Source organism: Peromyscus eremicus, chromosome 17 (assembly GCF_949786415.1).
Source record: "Peromyscus eremicus chromosome 17, PerEre_H2_v1, whole genome shotgun sequence".
In the NCBI taxonomy this organism is placed as follows: domain Eukaryota; kingdom Metazoa; phylum Chordata; class Mammalia; order Rodentia; family Cricetidae; genus Peromyscus; species Peromyscus eremicus.
The window spans coordinates 60,099,340-60,112,620 of NC_081433.1; positions in this window are offsets into that span (position 1 = coordinate 60,099,340).

Sequence of the window (13,281 nt, forward strand, 5' to 3'; positions counted from 1 at the left end):
ACCTGGAAAACAGGACCCCAAGAAAGACACAGGGATCACCCAATGACAGAGAAATGGATGAGATCTACATGAACAACCTGGGCATGAGTGGGAGTAATGAAGGGCAAGGTTTGAGGGAAAGGGAGCTTAGGGGAGCGGGAGATCCCAGCTGGATCAACAACAGAGAGGGAGAACAAGGAATAGGAGACCATGGTAAATGAAGACCCCATGGGAGTAGGAAGAGGTAAAGTGCTATAGAGGCCCACAGAAATCCACAAACATACCTCCACAATAGACTACTGGCAATGGTCAAGAGACAGCCCGAACTGACCTACTCTAGTGATAGGATGACCAAACACCCTAATTGTCGTGCTAGAAACCCCATCCAATGACTGAGGGAACCGAATGCAGAGATCCATGGCCAGGCCCCAGGTGGAGCTCCAGGAGTCCAATTGGTGAAAAAGAGGAGGGTTTGTATGAGCAAGAATTGTTGAGACTAAGATTGGAAAAAGCACACTGACAAATAGCCAAATGAATGGAAACACATGAACTATGAACCAATAGCTGAGGAGCCCCCAACTGGATCAGGCCCTCTGGATAAATGAGACAGTTGATTAGCTTGAACTGTTTGGGAAGCATCCATGCAGTGGGACTGGGACCTGTCCTTAGTGCATGATCTGGCTGTTTGGAACCTGGGGCTTATGCAGGGACACTTTGCTCAGCCTGGTAGGAAGGGACTGGACCTGCCTGGACTGAATCTACCAGGTTGAGCTGAATTCCCAGGGGAGTCTTTGCCCTGGAGGAGATGGGAATGGGGCATGGGCTGGGAGGAATGTGCGGCGGTACAGGAGGGGGAGGACAAGGGAATCCGTGCCTGACATGTAAAATTAAATTATAAAATTAAAAAAATTATTTTAAAAAAAAGGAAGAAAAAAAGAGGTTAATTCACTTGCTGGTTATTTATTTTTTGGTACAACCAGAAAATAGCAGGATACTGAATCAGGAGAGGCTGTGACCTTAGAGGGGGCTAATTTTATATCCTATAACACAAAGCATACTAAATGGTAATTTGGAGTCTTGGTCGTGCATTTCTATCTGGAATATTTTCAGTTGTTTCTGGTCTCGTGTTTCTAGTAGAACTGTATCCTAAAAAACAACTCCTTGGTCCTTGTCCTGTCAGAACTGTCTCTGGTCATGGCAGTCCATTTTCCTAAAAATTGTGATAATGTGCTGTGAAAGATTGAAATTTTGAATATGTACTGTATGTGGCATAAAATTGTGAGTCAGTGGAACTAAGAATTGTTATGTGAGGTCTTTGGGAAAACTTGCCAAACTTAGGATGGAACACCACTGGAATAAGTTCAAAGAGAAACAACACATGGCTCTTTTGGGTACGAGAACACAATGTCTGACTCTTAGAGTTTGGGTCCATGTTTTAAGAATTGAAATGTCTCTGTACTCAACCAATAAAGTCTCAGTTGTGAAAGAGTAAAAAAAAAAATTCTCTACCTAAGCAAATGTCTAGACTAGCAGATCATGGACACAAATGTGCCTTCAACTCTGTTTATGTCCAAATAACATGGAAGGAAAAAACTCTTTATACAGAGATAACTAGTCGTCGTGTTATGGTTCGGCTCTCTTCAATTCAGATAATCCACTTGGTATTCAGAGGACTCATTATGGGGAAAACAGATCACTGATGAAATAATTGATGGATGGAGCTATTTTGGGAAAAGGATGGAGTGAGTCTTCCACCATCTAAGACAGGATGCAAAGAGACTTTGCATGTAAATCTGGTATCAAAGAAGGAACTCAAAATGTTGGTTGCCTGTGATACTGTCTGATAATTCAGAATGATCCCAAATCATGTATGCTCTCAGAAAAGATAAATGTCTCAAAGGATAACTCCTGGTGAAAGTCTAGGTTCAATGCTGACTTCAGAATGTTTTTGAATAAGTAAGGAGAGTCGGTTTGAGATTAATAAGTGTGAGTAACACAAAAATTTCCTTTTCCAAAGCAGAGAATTAGTACTTGGGAAATGATAGTTGAGTGTAAAACTAGTGTCTACATGAACAAAAATGAACAAGTTCTCAGTCTAAAATTATATTCCATAACACCATGGGGACCATAAGACACAGCAGGCGTTAAGTATAGAGTACCTAACTCAGAACAACACCCTACACGAATCAGTCTCTTATCTTTGAATTTCCCTAATGTTAATGTACTGTTAAATCTCTTAAATCTTACCTGAAGAAAGACTTTGGATCAGTACTGTGGTGCACTTCTAAAAATAAAGACAAAATTGCTTATTATAACTCTAGAAAAACATATAAAAGGAATTAGACTCTTTGTTAATATCAGTTTCATTTAGACTGATCTGGAGACTATTATTGAGTACATATTCAATTGTAGGAAATTAATTCACAGAGAGCTATTACTTCCATTCACGGTATATTTAAACTCAGAGAGAGAGAGCAATCTATCAAGCATTAATGCCTAAAACTAAACTCTCATGCACATCTGTGATGATCCTAACTAAACAATCTCAGACAGAGAGAGCAGCATCCTTACCAGACTCAGTACCTCAAACTGACTGAGTCACAAAACAGCTGGGACTGTGGCTCAGTGGTAAAGCCTATGCCTATCATGTGGGAGCCCTCAGTCAGCCCTCATCACTATAAGTGCAGAGAACAACAAAATTCACAGTAACGTGATACTAGAAATTTACCTGTATTACCATAATACTGACACTTTTTGTCTTACCTCTGAAGGGAAGAAGGCATTTGGATTTACTACCTAGTGTGGCTGACAGTGGCAAGTTAGGTATAAAAGACACTGTGATGACAGTTGTTGAAATACAAACTCTGCAGTGTTCCTTCCACTGTCAGAGAGTCTCTCTAGACTCAGTGGAGATGCAGCTAATTCTTTGACATACAGAATGATGTCATTGGCTTAACTCTCCCTTCATGTCCAAATTTCTCTGGAAATTGTGCTTTTCAGTGTGCAAACCATGTTTTTATCATACCCTATGCACTTAACAAAAACTCAAGGGAAAAAAGTTATAAGGGTAGAGTTAATATGAAGGGTGCATGCCTAGATTGGTCACAGTGTCCTACCTTCAAACCCCAGAATGTCAAAAACCAAAAACCAAAAAAAGAAACAGAGAAAGAAAAAAGAAACAGAGAAAAAAAAAGATGATGGAGAGGATGTGGAGCAAGGGGAACTCTCCTCCACTGCTGGTGGGAATGCAAACTTGTACAGCCGCTCTGGAAATCAGTATGGCGGTTTCTCAGAAAATTGGGAATAAGTCTTCCTTAAGACCCAGCTATACTACTCTTGGGCTTATATCCAAGGAATGCTCAATCTTACCCCAAGGACACATGCTCAACTACATTCATATCAGCATTATTTGTAATAGCAAGAAGGTGGAAACAACCTAGATGCCCCTCAACTGAAGAGTGGATAATGAAAATGTGGCACATATACACAATGGAGTACTACTCAGCAGTAAAAAACAATGATATCATGAAATTTGCAGGCAAATGGATGGAACTAGAAAATATCATCCTAAGTGAGGTAACCCAGACTCAGAAGGACAAACATAGTATGTACTCACTCATAAGTGGTTACTAGATGTAGGGCAAGGGATGGCCAGACTGCAGCCCACGACTTCGTAGAGACTAGCCGACAGGGAGGGATCCTGGGAGGCATGTATGGATAGCCCAGTGAAGCAGAAGTGGATGGGATCTGCATAAGTGGGCTGGGGGTGGGAGGGTGGTGAAGGGCAAGAAATGGGGGGTGAGAACATAAGGAAATGGGAGGGTCGAGCTGGAGCAGGGACAGAGTGGGAGAGCAGGGAAGGAGATACCGTGATAGATGAAGACACCATAGGAGTGGGAAGAGACAGGGTGCCGGGGAGGCTCTCAGGAATCCACAGGGATGACCCCACCATGGACTGCTGACCGTGATTGAGGGGATGCTTGGACTGATCTACTCTGGTGACCGGTCTAGTGAATACCCTAACTGTCATCATAGAGCCTTTATCCAGTGACTGATGGAGGTGGACGCTTGGATCCATGGTGGGGCACCAGGCTGAGCTCCAGGAATCCAACTGAATGGAGAGAGGATGGATTCTGCACACAGGGGAGGTCAAGACCATGATGGAAAGATGTGCGGAGATGACCAGCCACACTGGTGGAGACCCATGAACTGTGGAATAATGGCTGTGGAGCCCCCATGGTACTGAACTAGGCCCACTGGATATGGGAGACAGCTGTTTAGCTGGATCTGTTTGGGGGACGCCTGGGCAGGGGGATTGGGATCCATCCCTGGTGCATGGGCAGGCTTTTGGAAGCCCAGTGCCTTCAGTGTGGCACCTTGAACAGCCTTGGTGTGGTAGGGAGGGGCTTGGACTTGCCTCAGCTCGGTGTGCTGGGCTCTGCTGACTCCCCATGGGAGAGCTTGATTTGGGGGTTGTGGGGATGTGGCATGGCTTGGGAGGGAGGGCTAGGGGGTGGGAGGAGGGAGGAGGTGGGATCTGTGGGTGTTATGTAGGGTGAGTAGAAAATTTCTTTAAAAAAGTATTTTAAAAAAGATTGAAAAAAAAAGAAAATGAGAGAATGAGGAGAAACTTACTTTTAAGAAAATATACTAGTGTTTCATGGTTGTCATAGGGTGAAAGTGCCTATACTGGTACATGTTGACAGAAATCAGCATAGAAAGAAAAGCCTGTCTCACACCTACATCTACCCTCTTCAAATAGATGTGGGAAGGGTTTTATTTGTTCTACAAGTAGATGAACCGGGACCAGAAAAGGAGTTTTATTTCTAGAACAATTGTAGGTCATATGAAAACAACTGTTGAACATTTTTGTTGGATTATCCAAGCCAAAACCAAAGAATGTGGTGTTATATTGTGTGCCCCAATATATTGTATACTCTAATAAACTTATCTGGGGATCAAAGGACAATTCAGCCACTAGATTAAACATCGAGGCTAGACAGTGCTGTGGGATGTTCTGTATGCTGTGAATGTGTTGCTCTGATTGGTTGATAAATAAAATGCTGATTGGCCAGTAGCCAGGCAGAAAGTATAGGCAGGATAAGCAGAAAAGGAGAATTCTGGGGGAGAAAGGCTGAGTCAGGAGACGCCAGTCCGCTGTCCAGGGAGCAGCATGTAATAATAGCACACAGGTAAAGTTATGGAACGCATGGCAACGTATAGGTTAGCAAAACTGAGTTGTTTAAATGTAATTAGCCTGAACTAATGGCCAAGCAGTTTTAATTTGAAAAAAAGAAAAATCAGTTTTTCTAACAATCAAATTTATTACAGTATGCTTATACAGGTCCCCTGTCAGGTTAAGAAGTTTTCTCCTTTATACAAAGACAGTACATGTATCAGTGTCAAAATCAAATAAGCAACATTTTGACAGTATATTTTCATAGTCGAAAGTGCTTAGAAATAGTTTAATTGATTCTGATTTTTCCAGACTGTTAGGAAACAAATTTTAAAACAAAATAACTGCATTTATATTTGATTTCCTTAACTCCTTTGGGGGGTGTTAAAATTTTTACTCTTATTTGTTTTATTTAGGGTAGTTAGGAACAGATAGAGTAATTAAAATCTTACCTCTGTTGAGTCTCACATGCTCTTTGTTTCTCTGTTCTGGCTCTTTGGCAGATGTTCCTTTGCTGTGACATATGTTAAAAGTAATCATTATTGTACTATTAGTATGAAAGGCATTTAGCAAGTGCTCTAAATGCTTTACTTTTGAGTCTCTGTCCAATACAGGATCTAACTATGTAGCCCAACTGACCTGAAACCTAGTATGTGGACCATGTAAGCCTTGATCTCACAGAGATATGCATGCCTGGGCATTAATGTTGCAGTTATTTTCTTTTAACAACATTACCATATCTGGATGGTTATAAATACATGCATAGTGCAGGAAGTCCTATAAATTAAAAGGATATTTTAGGAAATCATGGGATACTATGTCAAAGTACATTCAACTGTAAATACCGGAGCATATGTAATTCGTTTCCTTCTGAAGTAAAAGCAGCAACTGGAATTTCCTTATTTGTTTATTTCTCTACTCAAGTGTTCATTTGCAGTACTGGAGCTATAGTGCATGGCTCTCCCATTCAAGCAAATGCTGTATCAGGAGCTACATCCCTGCTCAGAGAAGCCTTTCTGAACAATAAGAGAATGCCCAGTAGGTTTAACTCAGCTTGGATTTGATTCCTTCTCTAATCTGTTTCCTACTGGTTACTTCTTGGGCTTTCTTTGAGTTCCATAACTCAATTTTCTCATCCCTATGAGGAGGATTAAACAGTATCTATGTTAATGTTACACAGTGCTGTGGTGATGCTTCAGTCTACACAAAGCATGTACCAGTGTTTCCAGCACCTGACAGCTCAGTGTTGGTTCAATAATGATGATTGCTTTTCCTACTACTGTCAAACACAGCATTTCAATGAAGAGCAATAGCAGAATTTTACCTACTGCAAAATTATATTCAAATAAGCTTATAGTTTTTTAAAAATTATATTGCCTAGGCTAGCCTTGAATTTTGTAATCCCTCTAACTTATCTTCCCTGTAGATAGGGTTGCAGGCTAACGTCACTGTGCCTACCTTACATTTTATTCACATTTTAGCATCTCTGACATTGGAATGCCACTTATAACTCATGATATTTAATGCCAGAGATCTTCTTCAGTGGGGGTTCAGGTCCCAAAGAGGATCATAGAGCCTTTGTCCAGTGACTGATGGAGGCAGATTCAGAGATCCATGGCCAGGCACCAGACTGAGCTCCTCCGGGAATCCAATCAATGAGAGAGAGAAGGGATTCGGCAGGTGGTGGACATCAAGATCATGATGGGAGGACGTGCAGAGATGACTGGCCACACTAGTGGAAGCCCATGAACTGTAGACTAATGGCTATGGAGCCCCCATGGGACTGGACTAGGCCCTCTGGATATGGAAGATGGTTGTTTGGCTCAAACTGTTTGGGGGGCACCTAGGCAGGGGGATCAGGATCTGTCCCTGGTGCATGGGCAGGCTTCTGGGAATCCGGTTCCTGTGGTGTGACACCTTGCACAGCCTTAGTGCAGTGGGAAGGGGCTTGGACCTGCCTAGGCTCAGTGAGCAGGTCTCTGCTGACTCCCCATGGGAGAGCTTGATTTGGGGGATGTGGGAATGTGGGGTGGCTTGGGAAAGAGGGCTGGGGGTGGGAGGAGGGAGGAGGGAGGAGGGGGGTCTGTGGATAGCATGAGGAGTGGGTAGAAATTTTCTTAATAAAGAAAAATAAAATAAAAACAAAACAAAACCAAAAAAACCTGGCAGACCAAATTCAGGAGCACAAACACACACAATTTTAATGAGGTGAAAGGCAATAGAGAAAGACAATGTCAGCCTTCTAGCCTTCACATCTGTACACACACACACACACACACACACACACACACACACACACACCCTGCACACCAAGGAAGGAGAGGTGAGTAGAGTCACCTTCCCTGTTCAAACTTTCCTCATAAGATCCCTCAGCAAACATGGGTCACTCTGATGCGAAATTTCCTTTGGTTGCTTTTCTAAGCCTTAACATTGATGTCATATGGGAGAATTTATCTCATGATACAATTTTCTGCAATGTGTATAATTTAGTATTAAAAACATATATATTAAGGGCTGGAGAGATGGCTTGATGGTAAGGAACCCTAGTTTTTCTTATAGAGGACTTGGGTTCAATTCTTATCACCCACATAGCACTTCACAGCCATTCATAACTCCAGGGGACCCAACACTCTCTTCTGACACACGTGGTGCAAAGAAATTGCATACAGTCAAAACACTCATTCACATAAATCTAAACAGTCTCTAAATGCATACTTTAAAAAAATGTCATCTTTTTTTGTTTGTTTTTAGGAGAGATAATTTACTTATTTATTTATTTTAAATTTTATTTTGTAATTTAATTTAATTTTACATATCAGCCACGGATTCCCTTGTTCTCCCCACTCCTGTGCCCCCCCCTGCCTTCCCCCCAGCCCACCCTCCATTCCCATCTCCTCCAGGGCAAAGACTCCCCTGAGGATTGAGTTCAACCTGGTAGATTCAGTCCAGGCAGGTCCAGTCCCCTCCTCCCAGGCTGAGCCAAGTGTCCCTGTATAAGCCCCAGGTTCCAAACAGCCAGCACATGCACTGAGGACAGGTCCTGGTCCCACTGCCTGGATGCCTCCCATACAGTTCAAGCTAATCAACTGTCTCACTTATCCAGAGGGCCTGATTCAGTTGGGGGCTCCTAAGCTATTGGTTCATAGTTCATGTGTTTCCATTCATTTGGCTATTTGTCCCTGTGCTTTGTCCAACCTTGGTCTCAACAATTCTTGCTCATACAAACCCCCCTCTTTTTTGCCAATTGGACTCCTGGAGCTCCAATGGGGCCTGGCCATGGGTCTCTGCATCTGGTTCCCTCAGTCAGTGAATGAGGTTTCTAGCATGACAATTAGGGTGTTTGGCCATCCTATCACCAGAGTAGGTCAGTTTGGGCTGTCTCTCGACCATTGCCAGTAGTATATTGTGGAGGTATCTTTGTGGATTTCTGTGGACCTCTCTAGCACTTGTAGAAGGCTGCAAATAGATCCATATCTGTCATGTGCACAAAACTTAAGTCCAAGTGGATCAAAGACCTCAAGATAAATCCAGCTACTCTGAACCTGATAGAAGAGAAAGTAGGAAGTAGTCTTGAATGCATTGGCATAGAAGATCACTTCCTAAATATAACCCCAGTAGTACAGACACTGAGAGAAACAATCAATCAATGGGACCTCTTGAAACTGAGAAGCTTTTGTAGAGCAAAGGATACAGTCAACAAGGCAAAGCGACAGCCTACAGAATGGGAAAAGGTCTTCACCAACCCCACATCTGACAGAGGCCTGATATCCAGAATATATAAAGAACTCAAGAAATTAGACATCAAAATGCTCAACAGTCCAATTAAGAAATGGGCTATAGAACTAAACAGTGAATTCTCAACAGAGGAATCTCAAATGGCTGAAAGACATTTAAGGAATTGCTCAACATCTGTAGATGTAACCAACCGTCTTATTAAATAAGAAACATAGAACCAATGCAAAGAAGAAAGCCAAGAGATCAGAGCTAAGAGCCTTACCAGCCTGCTGCAGCTAGCCTCTTCAGCCAAGAGACTTCTCCGAAAAAGAGCTACTTCCTGTCTGTTTGCCTTTATATAGACTTTCTGTTCTGCCTTCTCATTGGTTGTAAAACCAACCACATGACTGCCTCATCACTGTCTGTTGTACAGCCCTCCAGGTCTTCTATGGTATTGAGATTAAAGGCGTGGGCCACCACTGCCCAGGTTTTGCTATGGCTCTATTAGCTCTGACCCCCAGACAACTTTATTTATTAACATACAATTAAAATCACATTTCAGTACAAATAAAATGCCACCATAAACATCCCTAATCATCAGGGAAATTCAAATCAAAACGACTCTGAGATACCACCTTACACCTGTCAAAATATCATCTTATTAGCTAAATCTCTTTAAAATGTCTAATAAACTGCTGTAAAAGGGGCAATGTAAAAGGATTCAGGAACCAACAGAAATTTATTGTTTTGCTTCCCTTAGAGAAGGCCTAACAGCTAGATCCTTCCAAAGTGTGTGGTCCCGGGTGCTTAGGGGTCTAAGGCCTGCAGAAAACCCAGCAAACCTCAGTGAAGCAGAACCAAAGCCTGTCCTCTCCCCTCCCCTAGAAAGGAGCCCTGGAAGGTGGTGCTTCTCCCTGATTGGCCCTGACTGTCCCTAACAGTCCCTGCCCCTCCTACCCATCTGCCCCCAGCCAACTCCCCCAGGCCGTTACCTTCTCCTCCTGTCATGTTCATTCACGTTGTGTCCACGGGAGGTGGTGAAGCGCTTTACCGTAGACTTTTTGGGCGCCCTTTGGACCTTTTCCAAAGGTTCCAACTGGATGACATATGGAGGATATTCGTCTTTGCTTTGTTCATGGGACCTTCTCTTCCTGTCATGTTCATCCACGTTGTGTCCACGGGAGGTGGTGAAGTGCTTTACCGTAGACTTTTTGGGCGCCCTTTGGACCTTTTCCAAAGGTGCCAACTGGATGACGTGTGGAGGATATTCGTCTTCGCTTTGTTCATGGGACCCACAGCCTTGGCAGAAGGTCCACAAGCAGTCAGTCCAGTGTGCCTGCTCTGAGGCACTCGGTGTCGGTGTCTGGGCACCATGATCTGTGTCTTTCTGCATGGTACAGGCCCAGGGCCGCCCAGGCCCGTTCTGCCCTCTCCACGCTCCCCTTTTGCCACCCACTCCCTCCCAAACCCCACTCTAAAACTTAGAAACACAGACAAGGATCGCCACCACGTCGCAGGAGCGTCTTGCCAGGGCAAGTCCGTGGTTCGGTTGAGCAGAATCTCTCTTTGTCTCCTAGCAACGACATGCACCTCCTCGCGAATACCTCTGTGTCTCCTAGCAACAACGATGCACTTGCAACTGCCCGTGCCTGGCTCAAACTCCAGAACTTAGCCTGCCTTGCACAGCTTACCTGCAAAGACTTATCAGTTGCAGCTCCGAAGCAGACCTACCTGTCTGGCCTCCAAAGACCAAACACTGAGGGGAGCTGGATGATGGTTCAGATCCTTCACAGCCCTGCTGTGCTCACCAGCTCAGAAGGCCTGGTGATCACATTTCCTGAGGCCCTGTGGCTGGACCCTGTGAGAGGTCCTGATGGATGCTGACCCATTATTCAGATCATTTGCTTTCTTTCCTTGGCATGTTTTAGCATTTTGTAGGCTTTGCTCATCAGTCAATCTTTCTTGTCATTCCCATCCCCTACAGTTAAAAGTGTCAGGACCCCCTTTTTATTTGATTTGCTTGGATTCTTAGAAAGACAAAGAAAACAAAAACTTGCTCTGCTGTTCCTAGTCTTTTCTAGTGCTTAAAGATTTGTGTTCCTCAACTCTTGGCTGTGTCTTCAATTTGTAAAATCCTTCAAGCACAGCAAGTATATAAGAAGGGCATGACACTTTTGCCTTTTGATTGTCCACTAATATTATATTTCTTTGGGGATGATATTTAGAATGACATTTTAAAGCTAGATAGTGTACAGAAATGCCACTGATATTTCTGCCGTGACTTCATATCCTACCACACTGCTGAACAAGGTTCTGAAGAGCAGGTCCACGGTGTAGCAGATCCTCAGCAGTGGTGCAACACAGCGTGGGAGAGAGGAAAGGAAAGCTCTTGGAGTTTACTGAGGACAACTTCTGGGATCTGGAGCTCTTAGCTCTCATCAGGAAGACTCAGAGCTGAGGGAAAGTATTGTCCTCTTGTGAGTTTTGGCACAGATTGTGAATTACACAGAAATGTGTTAAGTACAAAACCATCCATATTGGTGAAATTATTAAGGCCACTCCACGTAGTTAAAAGGGAGGTTTATTTAGTGGCGTAACTTACAAATGAAGGGATAGGTAGGTCGCAGGGTCTGGGAAAGACGCAGCGCAGCCCGGCGGTGTTCTCTGGAGAACTCTGCTCGGTCTACCTCCACTGTCCAGGATCCGGGAACCAAGAGAAGGCGGCACATCCGGATCTCGGGTCTTCAGGGCCCTCTCTCGGCCCTGCCTCGGAGGCGTGATAGATACCGAAGCCTCAATGGGGGTTGGAACTTCCAGACCAAAGCTGGAATGGCTACCCACTACACATTCAGGTGATGGTTTCAGCATTTATTCATGAATGAATTACTCAGAAGGTGGCTTGAAAATATAAAAAATGTGGTGGCTTCCGGGAGTGCTTGAGAGGGATGCTTAGAGGCAGGAATTAATTTCATGATCTACCAAACCAACCTCTTGGGAGAGAATATCAGTCTCAAAAAATGCCAGCAAACTGTCATGACAGAGACAAGATTGTGTTGCTCTGGGAGCATGAGGAACAATGAAATTGGAATACGAACTAAGTGAACATGTAAATAGAAAACCACCAATTACTGCTTCTGCCAGAACAAAGCATGTGGATGTGGATGTGAGGTTGTTGCTATTTTAATCAAGCTAAACTCTCCCCATATCTTCAACATAAGAAAACATTATAAGGAAAGCAGTCACCAATCATAATCAACTCTTGAAACACAAATTTAATTCTTCTGGAAACTTCTAACCTAAGATATATTAGGAAGTCATAATGAGAATTTAGAATATTTTGTAAATGAGTTTTTATATGAATGTAAGAAGGGTTTCCATATTTCACAGTGAAGCAATACTGAAAAAGAGCCAAAACCGACAGCCGAAGAGTCTGTACAGGGCATTGCAGGTGAGATGCTGGATGGGTGTGTACTGCAGGTGAGACGCCGGATGGGTGTGCACTGCAGGTGAGATGCCAGATGGGTGTGCACTGCAGGTGAGATGCCAGATTGGTGTGCACTGCAGGTGAGATGATGCTGGATGGGTGTGCACTGCAGGTGAAATGATGCTGGATGGGTGTGCACTGCAGGTGAAATGATGATGGATGGGTGTGCACTGCAGGTGAAATGATGCTGGATGGGTGTTCACTGCAGGTGAAATGATGCTGAATGGGTGTGCACTGCAGGTGAAATGATGATGGATGGGAGTGCACTGCAGGTGAAATGATGCTGGATGGGTGTGCACTGCAGGTGAGATGCTGGATGGGTGTTCACTGCAGGTGAAATGATGCTGGATGTGTGTGCACTGCAGGTGAAATGATGCTGGATGGGTGTGCACTGCAGGTGAAATGATGCTGGATGGGTGTGCACTGCAGGTGAAATGATGATGGATGGGAGTGCACTGCAGGTGAAATGATGCTGGATGGGTGTGCACTGCAGGTGAAATGATGATGGATGGGTGTGCACTGCAGGTGAAATGATGCTGGATCTGTGTGCACTGCAGGTGAAATGATGCTGGATGGGTGTGCACTGCAGGTGAAATGATGCCGGATGGGTGTGCACTGCAGGTGAGATGCCGGATGGGTGTGCACTGCAGGTGAGACGCCAGAAAGGTGTGCACTGCAGGTGAGATGCCACGACATACTGCAATGGTCAAGAGAGTGTCTCAGCTGACCTGCTCTGGTGATCGGAAGGCCAAACACTCTGGCTGTAATGATAGAACTCTTATCCAGTGTCTGATAGAAGTTGATGCAGAAATCCACGGCCAAGCCCCAGGTGGAGCTCCAGGAGTCAATCAGCGAGAGAGAGGAGGGATTATATGAGCAAGAGATATTAAGACCATGATTGGAAAAAGCACAGGGACAAAAAGCCAAA